The sequence below is a fragment of the Lissotriton vulgaris genome, chromosome 5 (genome assembly GCF_964263255.1).
Source record: "Lissotriton vulgaris chromosome 5, aLisVul1.2, whole genome shotgun sequence".
Lineage (NCBI taxonomy): Eukaryota > Metazoa > Chordata > Amphibia > Caudata > Salamandridae > Lissotriton > Lissotriton vulgaris.
In genome coordinates this window covers 1,268,548,236-1,268,569,715 of record NC_141693.1, presented here as the reverse complement: position 1 = coordinate 1,268,569,715, position 21,480 = coordinate 1,268,548,236, and positions in this window count along the sequence as shown.

Here is a 21,480-nt window from a genome sequence, read left to right as displayed (position 1 = left end):
GGGTGCGGGAGACGTATCCTAATCCCTTATGTTTTCTGAGGGTGGCTGAGGAGGCTCATATATGTTGATATATGTCTTCCAGCGGCTGTGCGTGAGCTTTTTTTTTTTTTTTGCTGCGTGACGTCTGTTAACGTTCGATTCGATGGAAATCAGGAAGTGTTGACCGCCAATTTGTCAGTGCGATAAAATATTTTGTTATAAATGAATCCTTATTGATAAACATTGTCTGCGCCACCTTGCCTTTTTTCCAATGCCACAATTTTGTCGTGCACGGCAGCCATTTTAGATGCCAGGCCGGTCCCAGGCTATCACCTAGCCCTGCGGATGTAGTTTATGGCCCCAGCTGTAGAGAATCCAGACATGCCAGCCCTCCCGATTCAGGCGTGAGACTACTGATTTCAGTGCTAGTCTCCCGCCTCCCGATTTCTGCAAGCAAAAACCCGGGGGCATATTACCAACAACTAGCGATAATTTTTGTCTCTAACTTGTTTAGAGACAAAAATTATCGCCGCACATCGGCGATTTTTATCGCAGATAAACCTTGCTATTAGCAAGGTTTATCGCAAATGCGAAAAAAAACGGCCGCAATGCATGAATATCGCTGAAAAGTCAGCGATATTCATGCATTATCGAGCAAATGCTCTTAGCCATGTTATCCACCTCCCATTGGATAACATGGCTAAGAACTGCTCAGGTCAGGTGTTAGCTTTTGGAGATATTCGCGCTTAGCGCGAATATCTCCAAAAGTTGGTAATAGGAGATAGCGATGTTAGGGACTGTTTCCAGTCGCTAACATCTTGGCACGCCCACTTTGCATGTCATTAGTGATAAATATCACTGACATGCAAAGCGGGGCCCAAGATGGTCGCTATCTCCTTTTAGCTGTCACTAACTGGTGTTAGCGACAGCTTGGTAATAGGGAGATAATTTTATCTCCGCTTTCTTGGCTTTTAAAGCCAAAAAAGCGGAGATAAACCCCCTTGATAATATGTCCCACGATTCCCACAGTCTCACCGGAACATCCGGGGGTGGAGGTCACTAAAACAGTATGGGCCTCAACCGAGGTGGCTGAGCGCGTGCTCAACGAACAAGTGAAACTTAACAGCTGGGGCATAATACTTTGCCCATATGTAAAACCGAGATACCCAGATCCCTTGGCAAGTGGCTTTGTACACCGGAACGCACAAAACCAGGCAAACCAGGACCACCATTCACTCTCTGTACTGCGTGGGGCTCGCAGCAACTCCCCGTCCAGTTCAGAACCAAAAGGACCAGGCGCAAGAAGGCAACATGCCGGGAATGTGCGATCTAACTCAGACTGGTCATGGCTATCCAGGACCATAAATAATAAGCCGGAAAATCATTGACATAACAAGTCTGAAATTGGGAATTCTCTTAAAAACTTCAAAGTCTGTTCCTGGAACATCAACGGTATTGGGGATAAGCTTATGGACTCAGATTTAAATCTCTACTTGCAAAGCTTCGACATCATAGCTTTGCAAGAAACTTGGTCAGACTCTCCCCCACCACTTCCAGGATTTACCCTGCACTTCATTCCTCCAACCCAGTCTGCAAGATTTGGTCACAAAAAAGGGGGCCTCGTCACTTATTGTTCGTTAAAAAGAACGCGTACAGTAGTCCAGCTACCATACAATCTAGACTCCCCCAACGCAATGCAAGTTTTACGAATCTCCATCCGAGATCAGAGAAAGAAGGAGGACTTAATTTTAATCAACCTTTACCTACATCCCCGAGGTAAGAAGCAAGGAGCCCTGCAACTGAAAGAAGAGCTTATAAAGCTAATAACTGCAGAGGATACCAATAATCTGATGGTTACCGGCGATTTCAATCAGAACATGCTTAATAAATCAGCCACTGAAGTCAGCACCATTGAGGATCCATTTGCATTGGAACTTTACTCTCAAGACAACTCATCAGGGGGTAGCAGGACTAAAGCAGCACAGCAACTTTTAGCAACTCTTGAAGAGCTTGGTCTACGAGCGCTTAATGGGAGATTCCCAGGGGACCGTCCCCAAGCAGCAACATTCCATAGTACAACAACCAGCTCAACAATTGACTTCACCTTCCTCTCTGGTAGTTTGTTTCAAGTGACAACTGACTTCCATATCGGTTTACTTGACTACAGTGATCACTTACCACAAGAAGTGACTTTAGAGGCTTCTGCAACTTCAACCCCAGCATGCGCCATTGGGCACGAACTAGTTTATACAGCAAACGATAGGCGATTAAAATGCAGAACAGATGACCCTACGGGCCTCCTGCTCTATGCAAAGCAAGCACTTGGCGAAGCCCAAAATGAAACAACAGATCTAATTGCCAGCTGGGAGAAATTTACAGAAACACTACATAAAAACATGGGAAAATCACTGAGGAAAAACCAGCGTTATGAAGGGGGAAAGCCGGTTAATCCGACGTGGCATCCGAATCACGCTTTTACAAATAATGTCCACCTAAAACATCTAAAAACTCTTATCGGCCAAAAGTTACGAAGGGTAAGGACAGACCCTGCTGTCAAGGACGAACTGAGGCTGTTAAAGCGTGATCGCGGGAGGCTGATTTGGCGGCTTAAGCGAGAATCTGAAGAGCATCTGTGGGCAAAACTCCTATATGAAGCCAAATCAAACAACAGCGCTCAATTCTGGAGAAAAATCAACAATTTGCCTACGGGGGGGAATCAAGGCATTAATTCCTTCGTCCCTGAAGACGATTGGATAACATTTCTTAGCGCTCACTTCAAGGGCACCGACACTAACATCCAAGGAATGTCCAAATCCACAAAAGACACCAAGGAACGTTTAACACTCAGCCGTGTCTATAACGATCCCTGGCAGCAAGACCAGACATTTGAAATTAAGTGCGCCTCGATCTGTTACCGAATATCAAAGGGAAGGCGTGAGGGGGCCCCAGGACCAAACGGGATCCCCCCCATATTATTTAAGCAAGACCCCGACTACTGGGCAGCTGCCCTCAGACCAATGTTTGTCAAGATTCTGCAGACATCTTCAATCCCGCCATCATGGAGGGGAGCCATTATTTCCCCCATCTTTAAAAAGGGTGACAAAAACGACCCAAAAAATTATCGGCTAGTGGCTCTGCTCGATAATGAAGCCAAATATTTCGCAGGTCTGCTTCTAGAGGAACTGTCATCCTGGGCAACTGAAGTTTCAGCAATCCCGTACAACCAAACAGGTTTCTGCAAAGGTATGGGAACTACTTCTAACATATTAGCTCTTTCTTTATTAATCGATGCGGCCCAAGAAGCGAACCACCCACTCTACTTGTGCTATATTGACTATAGCTCGGCTTTTGACCATGTGGACAGAAATCTTTTGTGGGATAAACTAGACAAGCTGAACACTCCCCCGGTGCTTTTAAACCAATTAATTCTCCTACACAGCGAGACATGGGTGCAAGTTAGGCTCGGCACCGGTGACTTTCTAACAAAAAAGATTCCAACATATACAGGAGTAAAACAGGGCTGTGTACTCGCCCCAATACTTTTTAATCTTTTTATGGGAGAATTATCTACACTACTAAACGAATGCAACTCGCACGCTCCAAAGTTAGGGGGCTCACAGATTTCAAACTTATTCTACGCAGACGACCTGTTACTCATCAGCCGGACTCCGGTTGGCCTTCAGCGGCTATTGGACATCACCTCAAGATATTCCATTACCAACAGGCTTACCATCAATCGAGAAAAATCCAAAATCATGTGTATTAATCTTTCTAAAAAGAAAGTAACACGAAACTGGCTCCTGTCATCCAGAAAGCTAGAAAAGGTCAGCGAATATCGATATTTGGGGGTCATCAATGACCACAAGGGCAATTTCAAGCCGCAATGTGAAGCCATTAAAAGGAGAGGACTAATCACTGCAGCGGGGCTTAGAAAACTAAAAAACACAGTTTCTGGGCCAAGCTTGCTTCCGCTCATAAAAGTAATCCAGGCAAAATTACTTCCAGCAATCACTTATGGCAGCGAAGCCATGAGGGGAAGGGACGCTCCCACACTAGATAGAACAGTAGCAAAAGCATTGCGCATGATCTTCAGCCTTCCGAGGTATGCATCGCCTGCCCAAATGAGATTAGAGTTCGGATTACAAAAAGAAGAGCTGGCGCGCAAGGGAGCCTACATAAAAACCTGGCACAAAATAAGCAGGGGAGACCCGAAGACCCTAAACGCTCTCCTGTGGAAGGAGATTCAAAATAAAGAAACATGCCCGGCAAGGAGGTACCTAGAAGCAGCTATTGAGGACCTTGGCTTACAGCAACTTTGGGAACTTTCAAGCTCCACAGCTCTCTTCAAAAAGGTGGTCAATAAAATAGTACAGAAGGAATCATTGCTGCAGGACAAAGCTGCCCTAACAGAGCGGGCTCATGGATGGCTTACAGTTCAATCATACAATATGCTCTTGCCTCAAACCTATCTGCAGATAGGATTCACCAAAAAAACAAAAGAGAAATTCTTGAAATATCGCCTAGGTCTACTGCCGTCTGCGGCTCACCTTCCTCCATGGTTACGGCCAAATCTACCTTTAACATGCCGACTCTGTGGGATTGGTAAAGAAAACATAGTTCATCTGATCTCTACCTGCACTAAGCTCACCAAAGATCGACGCCTCCTCCTGCGACCACTTTTTAACATCCGTAACATACGGACCTGCAGGCAAGCGGCGCTAGCCTGCTTCAAAGGAGATGACATTCAACTGAGCTGTCGAATGGTAAAATTTCTCGAAATAGCTGAGGCCCGCTTCAAAATTTTTTCTTTGAAAGAACAAACAACTCAAGTAGTACTGTAAAGGGCCATAATAAGGAGCTAAATGTCACCCCAGAAGCCTGTCCTCCAGAGTGACATCGTTGCCCTTCCTAAGACTGTGCAGTACTGACTGGTAATAGGGCTCCTCCGAACTGTTATCACAATTTATGTATCCTCGCCTCCTCCGTGGCATGTTCTTTTACTTTTGTCTCGTTGTCTTCCGTTGGCAGGCAAGGATGGACAATCCATTCCATAACTTTTTTTTTATTTTTTTTTTTTTTTTTATTTTTTTTAATTATTTTATTATTCTTCTGTTCTCAGGATAAATAGGCTGTCTAATATGATGCTAAGTTTCTTTTAAATTCTGCTGCAGTTATCTCACTACGGAATCTTGTGTCTTGTCTTAAGGACGGAATCGCTGTTTTAACATGCTAAAATTTGATTTATGTTTTACTGAATCCTGATTTATATTGTAAAGGTTTTAAATAACCATGCACAATAAACTATTCTATTCCACGATTCCTCGGGGGTTTCAGCTGACAAGGCTTGGAATTGTGTTACGTGGTAATTTTTCCAGGAAATGTCAGAGGGTCGATGCAGGGGTTCTGGAAGGGGTGATAAACCATTTAAGCCTCATGAATAAGCGCATGGTCTTTTAAAGATCTGTGAAGTACTCGGGGCGGCGGTGTGTGTGTGTGTCCTCTTTCAGGAGCGGGCAGGGGGGGGCACTGCCAGCAACTTGCCAGGCCAGGCAGTGTTCAACACTTGCATCACCCTTTCTCTGCCTGCTATTGCGCTCCATGCTTCGGAAAGGTAAGAAAAAGAACGTGCATTTGAGTTTGAAATGTCCGATCCTGTAGCAGTACACTTGCAAAGCCCACACATGACAATAACCCGATTCAAGGCCCCATTCACCCGATTTTTTAAAAATATATAACACTCCAACAAAGTAGGATTATAAAACTTTATTAACTTTTAAATATAACGAACGGAACAAAAACTGTAAAAACATTTAAACATTTTTGACAAAAAAAAGCAACAATGGTCAGAAGCTATCTTTTGTGCGAATAGTCCCAAGGCAGCACAACGTGCTGAGTTCTGGACGGCACCCAGGTGATGTCACCTGGGTGCCGCACTGGTTTTTGGGATCCTACAATGCAGCTCAGAAAAACAGCGTGGGGCGTCCCGGGTGGTGGGGAGGGAGGCCTCGTCAGTAGCGGTCTGTTGTGCGAATAGTCCCAAGGCAGCAGAACGCGCTGAGATGTGGATGGCACCCAGGTGATGTCCAGTAAACTGCTGCACTGGTTTTGGTATCCTACAATGCTGCTCTGAAAATTGGCGTGGGGCGGCTCGGGGGGGGGCGTGGGGGAGGCGGCTTGAACGGGCCTCCCCAGGTGGCGGCCATCCAGCTGAGTTGCGCCCGCTCTTGCGGCTACAGCGTCTCGCTCACCATGTTGTTGAGTTGCTCCCACTCTTGCAGTGCAGCGATAGGCGGCTGCAACAGGACTCTTAAAATGGCGGACGGCTCTTCGGTTTTGGGCCTGGTCCACTAAAATGGCCCTGGGACACCTTGGAACTCGGACGCTTGCCTGCTAGGGCTTGGGCTCCATTCTCGAAAGCGTCCCCTAAGCCGTGAAGATTCTACAAAAGTCTTGGGGGCCCTCGACTCCTGCAGTCTTCCGGTGGGGAGCGGCTGCCATGATTGCTCGCGGAATGACCACGACGGAGCCACGAGATGGTGGTGCTCTCATGCTGACGCCAGCTTCAGTCTGAATCATCCAGAAACAAGGTGGGGCTTTCATCGTTTGGGAAAAAAAATGTTCTAAACCAATGAAAAGTGTTATTTTTAGGTCATATGACCAAGCCTTCCATCTTTAGGAAACCAAAAGTAAAATGAACCAATGAAAAGTTTTATAAACAAGTCACATGACCTGTTATGCGGCATAGGGCTACAAAAAGCGTAGAAAATCCAGGGATATGTCAAGGATTAAGATAATCAGTCTTAATATAGGAGGACTGAACGATTGGAAAAAGAGGGAAAAATTTGAGGAGTATGTCAAATTAATCAGGGCCGATATTCTGTGTATACAAGAGACTCACCTACCATGGAAAAAGAAACATTGGCTGAACATAAGGGGGTATGAAATTTTGTCTTGCTCCTCACAGACCTCAACCATCAGGGGGGTCGCCATATTAGGCCGGGTAGGAGTGGGAGGTGCTAGAAAATCAAAAGCTGATCCGTTGGGAAGATGGGCAATTTGTGAATTAAAATTAGGCATCACTCTATGCTCAGTATAAGGTTCTAATCTGGACGATCCAGGGGTGATGGATCACATTGAACGGAAGCTTACTAACTGGCCAGCACCCATGGTATTTTGCGGTGATCTTAATATCTCAGCCGACTTTACAGGCAACACCCCATATAGCGGCCGTAAGCCTAGAGTATTTAGGGCAGTGTCCTCTATATTACACTCTTATGGCCTGAAGGATGTCTGGGGTAACCAAAAGAAAAATGATCCGGGATTTACATACTTTTCACACCCATTTAATAAATACACAAAATTGGATTATATTTTTGTCTCAGCCACACAATTTAGTAATGTCGAAATTTCAATGCTGCCGAAGTTAATCTCGGACCATAATCCTCTTGTCTTGAATTTTTCTGTCATCAAACCAAGGGAAAAAATGAGGCCATGGTCTTTTGACAGGAAATTACTAGTGGATAGCGACTATTTAACACATATGAAGGAGTGGTCCAAATCCTTTTTTGATGCCAACAGATATAGCGCTTCCCGCGGTATGGTCTGGGATAGCTTTAAGGCTGGTCTAAGAGGGGAGACAATTAGTTTTTCTGCACGGCTTTGGAAAAAAATGAAGGAGGATAGGGAATGTCTTTTGGCTAAACTGGTGAAGGCAGAGGAGCAACACAGGAGGGATGTCTGTCACGGGACCCAGGGGTCACAGAGCCTAGAGAGCCTAAATACTATAAAAGCAGATATTCAGCGACATTTAGCAAAGAAGGCTGCAGCAGAATATCAGACCCGTAGATAAGGCATGTATGAAACAGGCGAGAATGCTGGCAGGGCTCTAGCACTTCGGATAAGACAGGCCACCTCAAAAAATATTATCACCGAGATCAAAGATGGCGAGCAGATGTATACAAAACCAATAGAAATCATAGAGGTCTTTAGGCGATTCTATCAGGTCCTTTATAAGGAGGAGGCAGATACAGCATATCTTGGCATTAATTGGCAGGATACAGGTCTTAATCTGACGTCCAATGAGAGGGAATCCTTAGAACAGGAAATTACTATGGAGGAGCTTCTCCAGGCACTAAAATATCTCTCTGCTGGCAAGGCAGCAGGGCCCGATTTTATACCTCTTGAAGTTTATAAATGCCTGAGGGAAGAAACGGCCCCTCTCTTGCTAGATCTATTTAATGGGGTTATCAACACAGGTACTATACCTGAATCCTGGACTAAAACCAATATTGTGGTCTTTCATAAAAAGGGCAAACCCAAGGAGAGCCCAGGCTCCTATCGGCCTATATCACTAATTAATAGCGATAATAAACTTTACGCTAAAATATTGGCCTCACGGATGGGTAGGATCATTGCGGGCCTCGTCTCTCCCTGGCAGCATGGCTTTATCCCTGGCAGAGGTACCACCGACCATATCAAAAGAGCCATAACTTTGTTTGACTTGCATGCACGGGGGGAGGGGGGGATCGCGATGATCCTCCTCGACGCAGAGAAAGCGTTCGACCGGGTCAGGTGGAGCTTTCTCTGGGAAGTATTGGTCAGCAAAGGATTTGGTCCCCGTTTTCTTCAGGGTATTAAGGCCATGTATCACAACCCAATAGCTACCATTCAGTCAATGGGCGAGGCCTCCAACCCTATTCAGATTTCAAGAGGGACGAGACAAGGGTGTCCGTGCTCACCCATCCTATTTGCACTTTATATCGATCCCCTGATTTGCCGCATTATGAGCAATATTAATATTAAACCAATTATCATCAATGGTCTTGAAACCAAAATTCTCGCATACGCGGACGACATAGCCATCACCACTGTCGATCCAGCTAGTGCTATGAGAGAAATAATCAATATCACCTCTGATTTTGGGAATGTCTCTGGATATAGACTTAATGTGGCAAAAACACAGGTTAGTATGTTCAAACCAAATAGTTAAACTGGATGATAGATATGTGGATTCGGTAGTATATCTGGGAATCACAATTAATGCCCAGATACAGGAAATCATTAAAGATAACTTCTCACCACTACTGTTGAAAATGAAACAGGACCTAAAAAGAATCGATACTCTACACTTATCAATTATAAGTAGGGCCAATGTCATTAAAATGGCAATGTTCCCAAAAATCCTATATAAGTTTAGGTCAATCCCCTTTAAAATAGACGATATCCTGATCAGGGAGATGGAGGCTATTTTTATGAACTTCCTTTGGCAATACGGCAAGGTGAGGAGATCAATTAAATTTATGTCTCTACCCCAGGAACAGGGTGGATTGGGTATACCTAACTTAAAATTATATCACTGGTCTTGTCTCCTCACTGATATGGCTATACTTTTCTTCCCTGCTGATACGATACATTCCCAGTGTAGTATCCCATCCATATACCAGTTAGCACTAGGGAATGAGGCGTATGGTATACTGTTAAGGAACTATGATAAACGTTTTTTGAAATCCCCAGGCTACAAAATATTGGAAGATATCCGGGTGGTATGGCTGGCAATACAAAAGAACCAGAGTATTCCTAAGTTTAATAAACATACTCTTCTTTGGAAATCAGGGTTATTCCCGCACTTAAGCAGAGATGGTTCTTGGAGACACTGGGAAATGCAGGGAATCACTACATTGGGCCAAGTTATGGTAAAGAATGCTCTGAGGCCTCTTGAACTTCTAAAGACACGATATTCACTTCAAGGCCCTCAAGAGTTCAAATATATACAATTGACTAACACAATTAAATCCAAAAGACCTGCGATAGATATATCAAAAGAATGTATACTATTAGATTATATGAAGGGTGGCGGTCGCCGTATAAGGAAAATATATGCAATATTCTTGGGAACTCTGCCAGATGATATGCTCAAGACAGAGGCTACCTGGGCTGGGAAACTGAACGATCCCGATATCGATCTGGATAGAGCCATCCTTATGGATAAAAGGTTTTTACGCTCTTCAAACCTAAGAGCACAGCATTTTAAAACCCTATTTAATTTATACTATACACCGGCAAAACTGTTTGATTGGGGTAAGAGAGTGGATAACAACTGCCCTAGATGTGGTAAGGGCCCTGCGGATCTGCCTCACATGTTTTGCAGCTGTGAAAAACTAGGGCCAATTAAGAACGAAATTGCAAAGTTTTTAGAGGGGCTGCTAGCTGTCAGGATCGACCTATCCCCTACACTTTTAATATTCGGGTTTGATGCCAAACAGGGTTTAAGCATCGAGGCTGAGGCACTCGTGTTTCTAGCAATAGCTGTTTTTAGAATACTAATTGCTGCTGCATGGAAGGACTCTGATGCCCCAACCTTTCAGATGTGGATCTGTAGGCTGCTCGGGATTCATAACATCGAATCGGAGCTGTACGCACTGAAGGGAGTGAAATCCAGGAATATGGGGCTAAGGTTGTGGTCGCCCGTTGCAGCATGGAGGCGGTCGAAAATCACGTGCCTCAGTTCTTAATACCTATGTAGAAATTCCCTCCTGTCCTCCACAGATATATTATCACTCTTCCTACATTATCGTTTTTCTTATCTGTTTTAACATCTTTGATGTATACTTATTTTTGTCTCTTTGTATTAATGTGTTTTTTCTTGTATTTATTGGATATGCTATTGTCATGTACTTTCAATAAAAAAAAAAAAAGAAAAAAAAGAAAATCCGTTGGCACGTGAGGCGGCGTCAGTAGCGGACCGATGTGCGAATAGGCCGAAGGCAGCACAACGCGCCGAGATCCGGATGGCACCGAGTTAGTGTCCAGCAAGTTGCTGCACTGGTGTGGCTATCCTACAATGCTGCGCCGAAAGTCGGCGTGGGGCGCCCCATTGGCCTGTGAGGTCGCGTCAGTCAGTGGGGGCTGTGCGTCTCCCCCAAGATGGAGGCTCCTCGGCTGCAGTGCGGCGCCCCTTATCTTTTCACTCGCCGTCCAACTGAGTTGCGTCCGCACTTGCGGCTACTGTAGGCCGAAGGCAGCACAACGCGCCGAGATCCGGATGGCACCGAGGTGGTGTCCAGCAAATTGCCGTACTGGTGTGGCCATCCTACAATGCTGCGCCGAATGACGGCGTGTCCAGCTGAGTTTCGGTCACTCTTGCGGTACAGTGACTCGAACGTGCCGAGATCCGGATGGCACCGAGGTTGTGTCCAGCAAGTTGCCGCACTGGTGTGGCCATCCTACAATGCTGCGCCGAAAGTCGGCGTGGGGTGCCCCGTTGGCTTATGAGGTGATGTCAGTAGTGGACCGATGTGTGAATAGGTCGGAACCAGCACAAGGCGCCAAGATCCGAATGGCAAGTCCTGGATGTTGAGTGCCATAGTTGAGAGTTGTGAGAAGTGCTTGTAAGACTATCTGAAGCTTATTTGCACCTGCTGCAGCTTCACTATTGCCCGAGGTGGTGTCCAGCAAATTGCCGCACTGGTGTGGCCATCCTACAATGCTGCGCCGAAAGACGGCGTGTTCAGCTGAGTTCCGGTCACTTTTGCGGTACAGTGACTCGAACGCGCCGAGATCCGGATGGCACCGAGGTTGTGTCCAGCAAGTTGCCGCACTGGTGTGGCCATCCTACAATGCTGCGCCGAAAGTCGGTGTGGGGCGCCCCGTTGGCTTATGAGGTGATGTCAGTAGTGGACCGATGTGTGAATAGGTCGGAACCAGCACAAGGCGCCAAGATCCGGATGGCAAGTCCTGGATGTTGAGTGCCATCGTTGAGAGTTCTGAGCAGTGCTTGTAAGACTGTCTGAAGCTTATTTGCACCTGCTGCAGCTTCACTTTGCCCTGGTGTGGCCAAAGATCGCCCATGACATAGGCGGCCGGCTCCCGAGGTCCGGCGGAACTTTTTTCCTTTTCCTTTCTGCTTCTTGTCCCACAATCCGTTTCACCTGAAGACACGACCAGGTCCCTGAATGTGTGCAGGGGGACGCTATTGATTGAATGAAAATGGCGGCTTGACACAAAGCTGACTCAAGCGTTGCTGTTGATGCTATACAGACAAAAATTGGTTTTCAGTTTGTACATTCTTCAGGATTTTTTTTTCCATCCAAGGCTGATTGAGAGTTTGTAGAAAAATGGCTTCAGATTTTCCACATATTACTCTTCAACATTCTTCCTAAATGTAACAATGTGAGACTCACTAGGAGAACGGCTGTTTATCTTTCCTTTCAAAATGCTGCCAACAATATTTTCTGAATGGAAGACACCATCTTGTAGCATAAAGGGCCGAAAGGGGTTCTGGTCTGGCCGATGGTTGGTGGAGACATTTTGACTATATCTTGGACCTGCCCGGCCTCGCCCAAAATGGCGCCGGTATAAATGGGACTCGTAACTCCTTGTTGTGTACTGGTTGAACAACCTTGATATCACGAGATATGAATGCTGTTTTGATGCTCATGGCGGGCGGGGACGAGAATTGATTGAATATTTTGACATCCCTATTGATATTAAGTTCTGATGTGTTATTGATTACTGTACTATTGAAAGTTTGAATTAACGTCACCCATGGTACTTGCACGCAAATGTATATCTAGAAAACTTTTTTGTAAGTGGCCCTGTCGTATTTTAATTACAAAATGTACGTCCACCGATTCCGCAACTGTTAGACACCTTAGTTCTTGCAACCTAATGGCTCGTTCGTTACGTTCCTCTATAATGTAAATGTCTCCTCATCATATACGATTTCAGTTTGCTCCGTGGCCGGCCCACGTGGTTATAGGCCCGTATTTGTATACTGACATTTTCACAATGAAGGTTTTTAAAACAAAACATGGTAGTAGTATTTACATTGGTAAAGTTTTTACTTTTAGTCACTGTTTTCGAATCAGTAAAAGGCAAGTAAAATAAAGCAGTCCAATTACATGACGGATAAAAGGTATAATATGTAGGAACGCAGTAAAGATAAATGGTCAAGGGCAGTTGTGTTTTCCACTCCTGCAACATAAAGTGATCGATAAGAATCTGATAATCAGGCGTATCGGCGACTAAGACAGCAGGCCGAGTCTCTTTTACTCAACGGCTCCGTCATGGAACGAAGAAACGCCCTTTTTCTCGAAAAAGGAATATATTTTACTTGCAGGACAGTTGTAAATTTTCCGGGAAAGTACATTAGCCTGGAATATTATAACATATATGTTATAAAAAAAAAGTTCGAAATCAATAAAAAGCGTATTTTTTAGGTCATATGACCAAGCTTTTCATTATTAAAATAACAAAAGTAAAATGAACCAATAAAAAGTTTTATTAACAAGTCACATGACCTGTTATGCTTACGTTACGCGCTGCGCACCGCGCCCCGGATCACTTCCGGGTGCGCTAACGCGGCGTGTCATATAACGCATTACGCGACAACGTAGGTCAAGAATATAGTCAAAATGTCTCCACCAACCAGCGTTCGGAACACAACCTCTTTCAGCAGTCCAAAAAGTTCTGTAAAATGACAACAGAGGGGACAGGCAACAAGAACCATCAGTCAAAGAGGGGAGGGCAATTTCTTCTCTACCGGGTCATGTTGGGGCGCTACCGGAACTGATCGAATTGGTAGTCTACAGTGTTTCTGGATGTTTCAGACTAAAGCTGGCGTCAGCATGAGAGCACTACCATCTCGTAGCTCCGTCGTGGCCATTCCACGAGCAGACATGGCAGCCGCTCCCCACCAGAAGCCTGCGGGAGTCGGGGGCCCCCAAGACTTTTGTAGAATCTTCACGGCTGAGGGGACGCTTTCGAGAATGGGACCCAAGCCCTATCAGGGAAGCGTCCGAGTTCCAAGGTGTCCCAGGGCCATTTTAGTGGACCACGCCCAAATCTGAAGAGCCGGCCGCCATTTTGAGAGTCCTGTGGCAGTTGCCTATCGTTGCATCGCAAGAGCGGGAGCAACTCAACTACATGGTGAGCGAGACGCTGTAGTCGCAAGAGCGGGCGGTAAACAGCTGAATGGCGGAAGAGGCACAGTGTAGCAAAAGCGGGCGGAATGGCAACTAAAACGGTAAAGGGGCGCCCCACTACAGCGTGTCTTCAGGTCAAACGGATTGTGGGACAAGGTCCAGAATAGAAGAGTCATCAAAAGGCAAAAAGTTCCGCCGGACCCCGGGAGCCGGCCGCCTATGTCGGGGGCGATCTCAGGCTAAACCGGTGCTATAAGACTTGGGGAGGGGGTCGGAGCCAAGCGTCTTCTCCGAGTCCGTGCCATCACACCGCCCCTCGGGGGCCTCCGTCAAGCGGTTTAGGGAGGTACCATATCACATTGTTTTCAAATGCAGTCAGGTCCACAAACGACACTCACTTACTTTGAGAATAGTGAAGCTGCAGTAGGTGGAAATAAGCTTCAGACAGTGTTACAAGCGCTGCTCAGAACTCTGAACTATGGCACCCAACATCCAGAACTTATGCCATTTGAGAATGGCAGTGACATTGAAGCAACTCAGGGACCAAACCATTAACGTACTTTCACGTATGAAAATCTTACTTGGGGAGGGGTCAGGAGCGAAGCGCCCCCTCCCAGTCCGCGCCACCACATCGTATGTTGAAAATCTGAAGCCATCGTTCTACAAACTCAACCAACCTTGGATGGAAAAATCTAGAAAAATGTACAAACTGAAAACCAGTTTTGGTCTGCATAGCATCAGTAGCAACGCTTGCTATCAGAGTGCATGAGTTTCATGCTCGATCGATTGAGCTAGCCGGATCGGGCAATAAAAAGTATAAAATAGTTATGTAAATAGTTATTTAATAAAATGTTTTACCCTGTTTCTTTGCTGGTGTGTTGTCTATATTTTTAATATTTGCATAGGGTTTGTCGTTATTTTGGGCGGGGTGGGTGACGGAGCCGAGCTGTCTTGCAGCCCTCATGGTGTGGAGCTCAGTTCATCTCACTATTTTCGTATTTCTCATGAAGGGTTGTTCCTAATATTTCTATTTTAGCGAGGTCAAAAAGAGATCCAATTAGTGGCCTACTGATTTTGCTCGATTAATTTTATTTTTTTACACAATTTTTCACGATTTTTCACTATCTGCAAAGACTAAACAGAGTATTGCGACTTTGTGCTTGTTTGTAAATAGAGAATGAACCAAAGAGAATCAATTGTAAAACAGTAAATGCTTGGATAACAATCAATCAAATGGAGAGACAAGCAGGCACGATGGATTACAACGGGGGTAAAGGCCTGCGTTAACTACTCTTCACTATCTGCAAAGAGAGAGTACTACTAAGAGAAAAGAGGGGAGGGGGCAGCGTTCAAAGCACATCAGCGTGCATAAACACGTAAAAGTTTTTACCTATCACGTACTTGACATTTTACAGCTTTTGATATTTGCTATTAAAAAACCAATGAAATTCACTGAAAAAACCATAGGTTATAGGCCATATATAATTAGGAATTTGCATTTACAAAACCTTGAAAATTCACTGAAAAAACCATTGGTTATAGACCATATATAGTTAGGGATTAGCCTTTTCAAAACCTTATTTTACTCACACAAAACCATTGAAATTTCATATATAGTTAGTTCCACTAACTATATATCGCGCACCCGCAATCCACTGCTGATGATGTCACATATTACATCATTCATGACATGGTTAGTGACATCACTGATGACATCACTGATGACATCTCAAATTACATCACTGATGACATCTCAAATGACATCACTGATGACATCTCAAATTACATCACTGATAAAATCACTGATAACATCTCATTTGACATGACTGATCACATCACTGATGATATCATTCATGTGATAATACCATGAACCTCTTCAGACTCTAATATAACCTTAGATACAATCAGTGTAAACAGACAGTCACAGACTGTCACTCATCCATGGAGTTACTCACACACCTAGTCAGTTATGCAAAAAATCAATCACACCTCCATTTTCTCAACTATACAGTTATACACACCTTACTTATTCAAACATATACTAACACATATTTACTTTACTCTCTTATACAATCCCTGATACATGTTCACAATGATCCATACAGCCACTCACACATTCACTGGCTCTTATGCACAGTTATTTATATATGTCAACTCTCACATGTACTGTGTTTTACATATGTACGTACTTTGACATGTAGCACTGAGATATCCATTCACTCACTAATACACTCATGCACAGTCAACCGCCCATACAGCTGTTTCCACATGCACTTTTGAACCCATACATATAGTGAATCAACTACTCACACATCTATGTACAGAGTCACACACCTCCCAGCCACCCATACACACACACACTCAGTTTCCCATACAAATACTTGGACAACCAATGAATAACCCATACAGTTACTCATATAGCTACTGATCGACATATGCAGCAGTTTGTAGAACAACAGATATAATGATGCACAAATTAAAACAGTTTAGTCACTAACCCATGCACTCAGTGAGACACATTTAATCACTCACTCATACAGTCAGTCATGCACCTACTAAATCCTTCATCCAGACAGTTATACATCCACTCATTCTTCAATATGTAAGACAGATTTTAACTTTACAGAAACATACAGTCACTGGATGTTGTCATCAGTGATGTCATCAGTGATGTCATTTGAGATGTCATCAGTGATGTCATCAGTGATGTCACTAACCATGTCATGAATGATGTAATATGTGACATCATCAGCAGTGGATTGCGGGTGCGCGATATATAGTTAGTGGAACTAACTATATATGAAATTTCAATGGTTTTGTGTGAGTAAAATAAGGTTTTGAAAAGGCTAATCCCTAACTATATATGGTCTATAACCAATGTTTTTTTCAGTGAATTTTCAAGGTTTTGTAAATGCAAATTCCTAACTATATATGGCCTATAACCTATGGTTTTTTCAGTGAATATATATATATATATATATATATGTATATATATATATATATATTTTTTTTTATGCAATGTGGTCTTCCTACAGGATCGCTCTCCAGCGGGTGCCGGCGTTGGGCCAGACCAATGGCCAGGAAACTATTTTTTTCACAAAAGACGCCGCACTTAGCAACTCCAGTTCATAGCTTTATTCAGTGCCCAGTCTAACACCAACGCGTTTCAGCCTAGCGGCCTTGCTCACGGTAGGTGTAATTACTCTTTTCCATTTCTACTACTCCCATAGACTTCTGGAACATGTAGTACTTCATGCTATACAGGAATTCACCTTTGTTAGCCATTGTTCTATTTACATGTGGGATATATTTAAAATATTTTTCTCGGGTCCGCACACTTCCAAAAACAATGCATGTAATATACATGTGTATTTTAAATTCTTGGTCATTTTTCATTATGACAAAGTAATTCACTTGTAATTTCATATAGACATTTTTAAGTATAGTACTTAGATTATTTAAATCGTTCCCAGGATTATATGTGTGTGTCCTTACACAAATTGAATGGTATAGTACCCATTTTCTCTCCAGCTTTTTGTACTAAATTTTCATGCATTGTTTCAGTGTCCTCATTCAGATTGCTTGTTATTGGGGCCCCATCACTTGTTTTTATTCTAAATGCACATAAAGCTCTTCATCGAAGTTCATGCCTTTTGGGTTTTTTGTCCGTAGCCTGATTATGTATCTAGATTCTAGTTGTCGGAGTTTCTTTTTCCGATCTCCCATTCTCTCATGATCTTCCACAGTATCAATTGCAAAATAGGTCATTTTGCGCCAATCTCCATTTTCACATGATAGAAGATGTTTCGCTGTAGCATATGATAAATCCTTATTTTGGACTGCCCTTATGTGCTCTAATATTCGCTTTTTCAAATTGCAGATGGTGCTGCCTATGAAAAGCGTTCCGCAATTGCATTGAATGGCATATACCACGAATTTTGTTGAGCATGTAATTTTCTTATGAATTTCAATTAGCCTTCCTTCTGGGTCTCTTATATTCCTCTTATTTACACCAATCTTACATGCTTTACAGACATGACATTTTGTAAAGCCACTTTGTTGCTTATCCAACCAATTTGGAGTCTTGTTTTTTTGGCTGAAATGGCTCTGAATTACTGTATCCTTTATTGATGGCGCTTTCCTGAATGTGATCTGAGGATTTAGGCCTAATAGGCTTACCATATCTGCATCTTGTTTTAGAATCGGCCAATAGTTTAGCACCGTTTGGTGTATTTCGTGAGACTCTTTACTATATGACAGGATCAGTCTTGGAGTTTGTTGAGTTTGTCCTTCTTCTTTTGACTTCTTGGGTTTTTTGATAAGGATCTCTGTACGTGAAAGGTTTTCAATTTTGTTGGTGCATATTTTTAACTCTAGTTTTCGGTACCCTCTTCCTCTTAACCTTTTGGTACTTTCCACAGTTTCCTTTTTGGCATTTTTGTCTTCAGAGCAATTGCGTTTCATCCTTACAAATTCTCCATATGGAAAACTTTCTGCAAGTAGAATGCTGTTTGTCGAGGATTTCTTCCTGTATAAAGTTGTTTGAATTTGGTCTTGGTCTATAAAGACACTAATATCCAAAAAGTCAATCTTATGGCGGCTCATATTGTAGGTGAAGGACGACCCAATTGATTGAAATATTTTACAAAGTCCTCCTTCGTTCCATTCCAAATTAGGAAAAGATAGTCTATATATCTGGTCCATAGTACGATCTTGTCCAAAGTGTCGCCATATTCCGAGCTCCATGCTATCTCCTTCTCCCACCAACCCATAGTTAAATTTGCATAGTTGGGGGAGAAGGCCATGCCCATGGCACAGCCACACAGTTGATTGTAAATTTCATGGTTGAAGAATTTTTTTTTATTATTTAAACACATTTGAATCATGGTTAATAACATGGCAGAATGTTCAGTTCACTGATGTTTCTTTGTTTTAAAAAATATGCACATGCATTCAGGCCGATTGAGTGTTCTGTGGACGTATATAAAGACACTACATCATTGTGACCAATAAGTATGATGGATTCCATGATGTGTTCGAAAGGATGCGGAGAAAGTCTCCCGTATCTTGGATGTATGAGCTCAAATTTGCCACCATAGGAGCCAAATAGTGATCAATGTAAGATGCAATATTTTCATATGCTGAGGCACATGAGGACAAGATCGGTCCTCCTGGAGGGTTAATCATGGTCTTGTGCACTTTTGGCAAAAAGTATATTGTTGGAATAGTTGGATTTTCCTTGAATAGAAATGTATGTTCCTCTGTGTTCAATAATTTGTGATTGTGCCATTCATCCAAGTTCTTGCGAATTTCAAAATTCATCTTATGTATTGGATTAGATGCCAGTTTTTTGTATTTACTTTCATCATGAAGTTTACGATAGGCCTCTTTTTTTATAATCTTCTACATTCTGTATCACAATATTACCGCCCTTATCCGCTGCCTTTATTATGATTTTGATGTTGTTTGCAAGATCTTGAAGTGCTTTTTAGATTTCCTCACTTTTTCCATTTTGCCTATCTCTTCCATGACTGCATCAGAGAAGGAATCAATTTTATTTCCTGGGGCAAGTTGCGGACAATATTTTGATTTCATTTTGCATCCACTGCTTGTATGTTTTTTTGTATTTATTCCCAGGTCCTCCAATACAGTGATTTCTGTGCTCTCATCTTCAGGTAGCTCATTCGCTAGGTCATAAAGATTTTTCAAATGCGGTATTATTTGTATTGCGAAAGCTGAATTTCCATTTGTCGGTTCCTTTGAGACTTCTTCCATTTGTGTGCTGGATGTTTTTTTATCAGCATAGATTTTTGCAAGTTTTAATTTGCGAACATACTTGTAAATGTCAATTTTGGTATCTGTGTAATTGAAATGTTTAATTTAGATGTTATTTTTTCTTCTATATCTTTTATGAAAGTATGTATTTCTTCTAAGTCTTTCTCTGAATGCTTTTTTAGGATGCGCATCATGTTCTTACTGCACTCCATATTGTTTGTTCCCCACTCCTCCAGTAAATCCATTCTTGTGTCTGGATGGGTTGGCATTATGAATATTCGCAATCCGCGTAGGACTCTATCAACCTCTAAATACTTTTGCAGGGTCAGAATTTCCCAACTCTTGTTTATCTCCCATTTGTATTGTTTCTCAACTTGAAAATATAACTGTTTTAGACTCGGATCTGACGTTGTTTGCTCCACATTCTCTGTATTTTTCACTGTTTGGCTCGCACTCCCTGGCAGGAATATCAATGCAGCCTTCTGTGCATGTTTCACTCTACGAGCTTCCATTGCTCTTATGGTTTTCCCTGTTCGTAATCTTTTTTAGAGGTCAAGTGCAGTTTCCATGATGTATGGTTATTAGTTCCCCACAACGAACGGAGGGCACAATGTGAATGTCTGTGATTGGGAGCTGTTACTTTCGTGAAACGAAGGACGAACCTCTCTGTTTGCTTACGCGGCGTTCAAACCCTCGGTTCCCTTTTTCACACAAGCCGCTTCGAGGTGAGGTTTTAGTGCCAAAGTTCAATTATTAGTTTGTACAAATGCCGTAGTGTCGCACTTACCCAGAGGGGAGACTCCTGTACAGGCGGCGCTCTCTACCCAGACCTCCAGCGCTCAACCCTGCATGGATATCGGTGCTCGTCCAGCGGGTTTCATGTAATGGCGTTCTTCTCACTCGGGCGCTTCCTGGGTAGAATTCAATTTGATGCAATGTGGTCTTCCTACAGGATCGCTCTCCAGCGGGTGGCGGCGTTGGGCCAGACCAATGGCCAGGAAACAATTTTTGTAACAAAAGACGCCGCACTCAGCAACTTATTCAGTGCCCAGTCTAACACCAACGCGTTTCAGCCTAGCGGCCTTGCTCATGGTAGGTGTAATTACTCTTTTCCATTTCTACTACTCCCATAGACTTCTGGGACATGTAGTACTTCATGCTATACAGGAATTCACTTTTGTTAGCCATTGTTCTATTTACATGTGGGATATATTTAAAATATTTTTCTCGGGTCCGCACACTTCCAAAAACAATGCATGTAATATACATGTGTATTTTAAAGTCTTGGTCATTTTTCATTATGACAAAGTAATTCACTTGTAATTTCATATAGACATTTTTAAGTATAGTACTTAGATTATTTAAATCGTTCCCAGGGTTATATGTGTGTGTCCTTACACAAATTGAATGGTATAGTACCCATTTTCTCTCCAGCTTTTTGTACTAAATTTTCATGCATTGTTTCAGTGTCCTCATTCAGATTGCTTGTTATTGGGGCCCCATCACTTGTTTTTATTCTAAATGCACATAAAGCTCTTCATCGAAGTTCATTCCTTTTGGGTTTTTTGTCCGTAGCCGGATTATGTATCTAGATTCTCTTTGTCGGAGTTTCTTTTTCCGATCTCCCACTCTCTCATGATCTTCCACAGTATCAATTGCAAAATAGGTCATTTTGCGCCAATCTCCATTTTCACATGATAGAAGATGTTTCGCTGTAGCATATGATAAATCCTTATTTTGGACTGCCCTTATGTGCTCTAATATTCGCTTTTTCAAATTGCAGATGGGGCTGCCTATGAAAAGC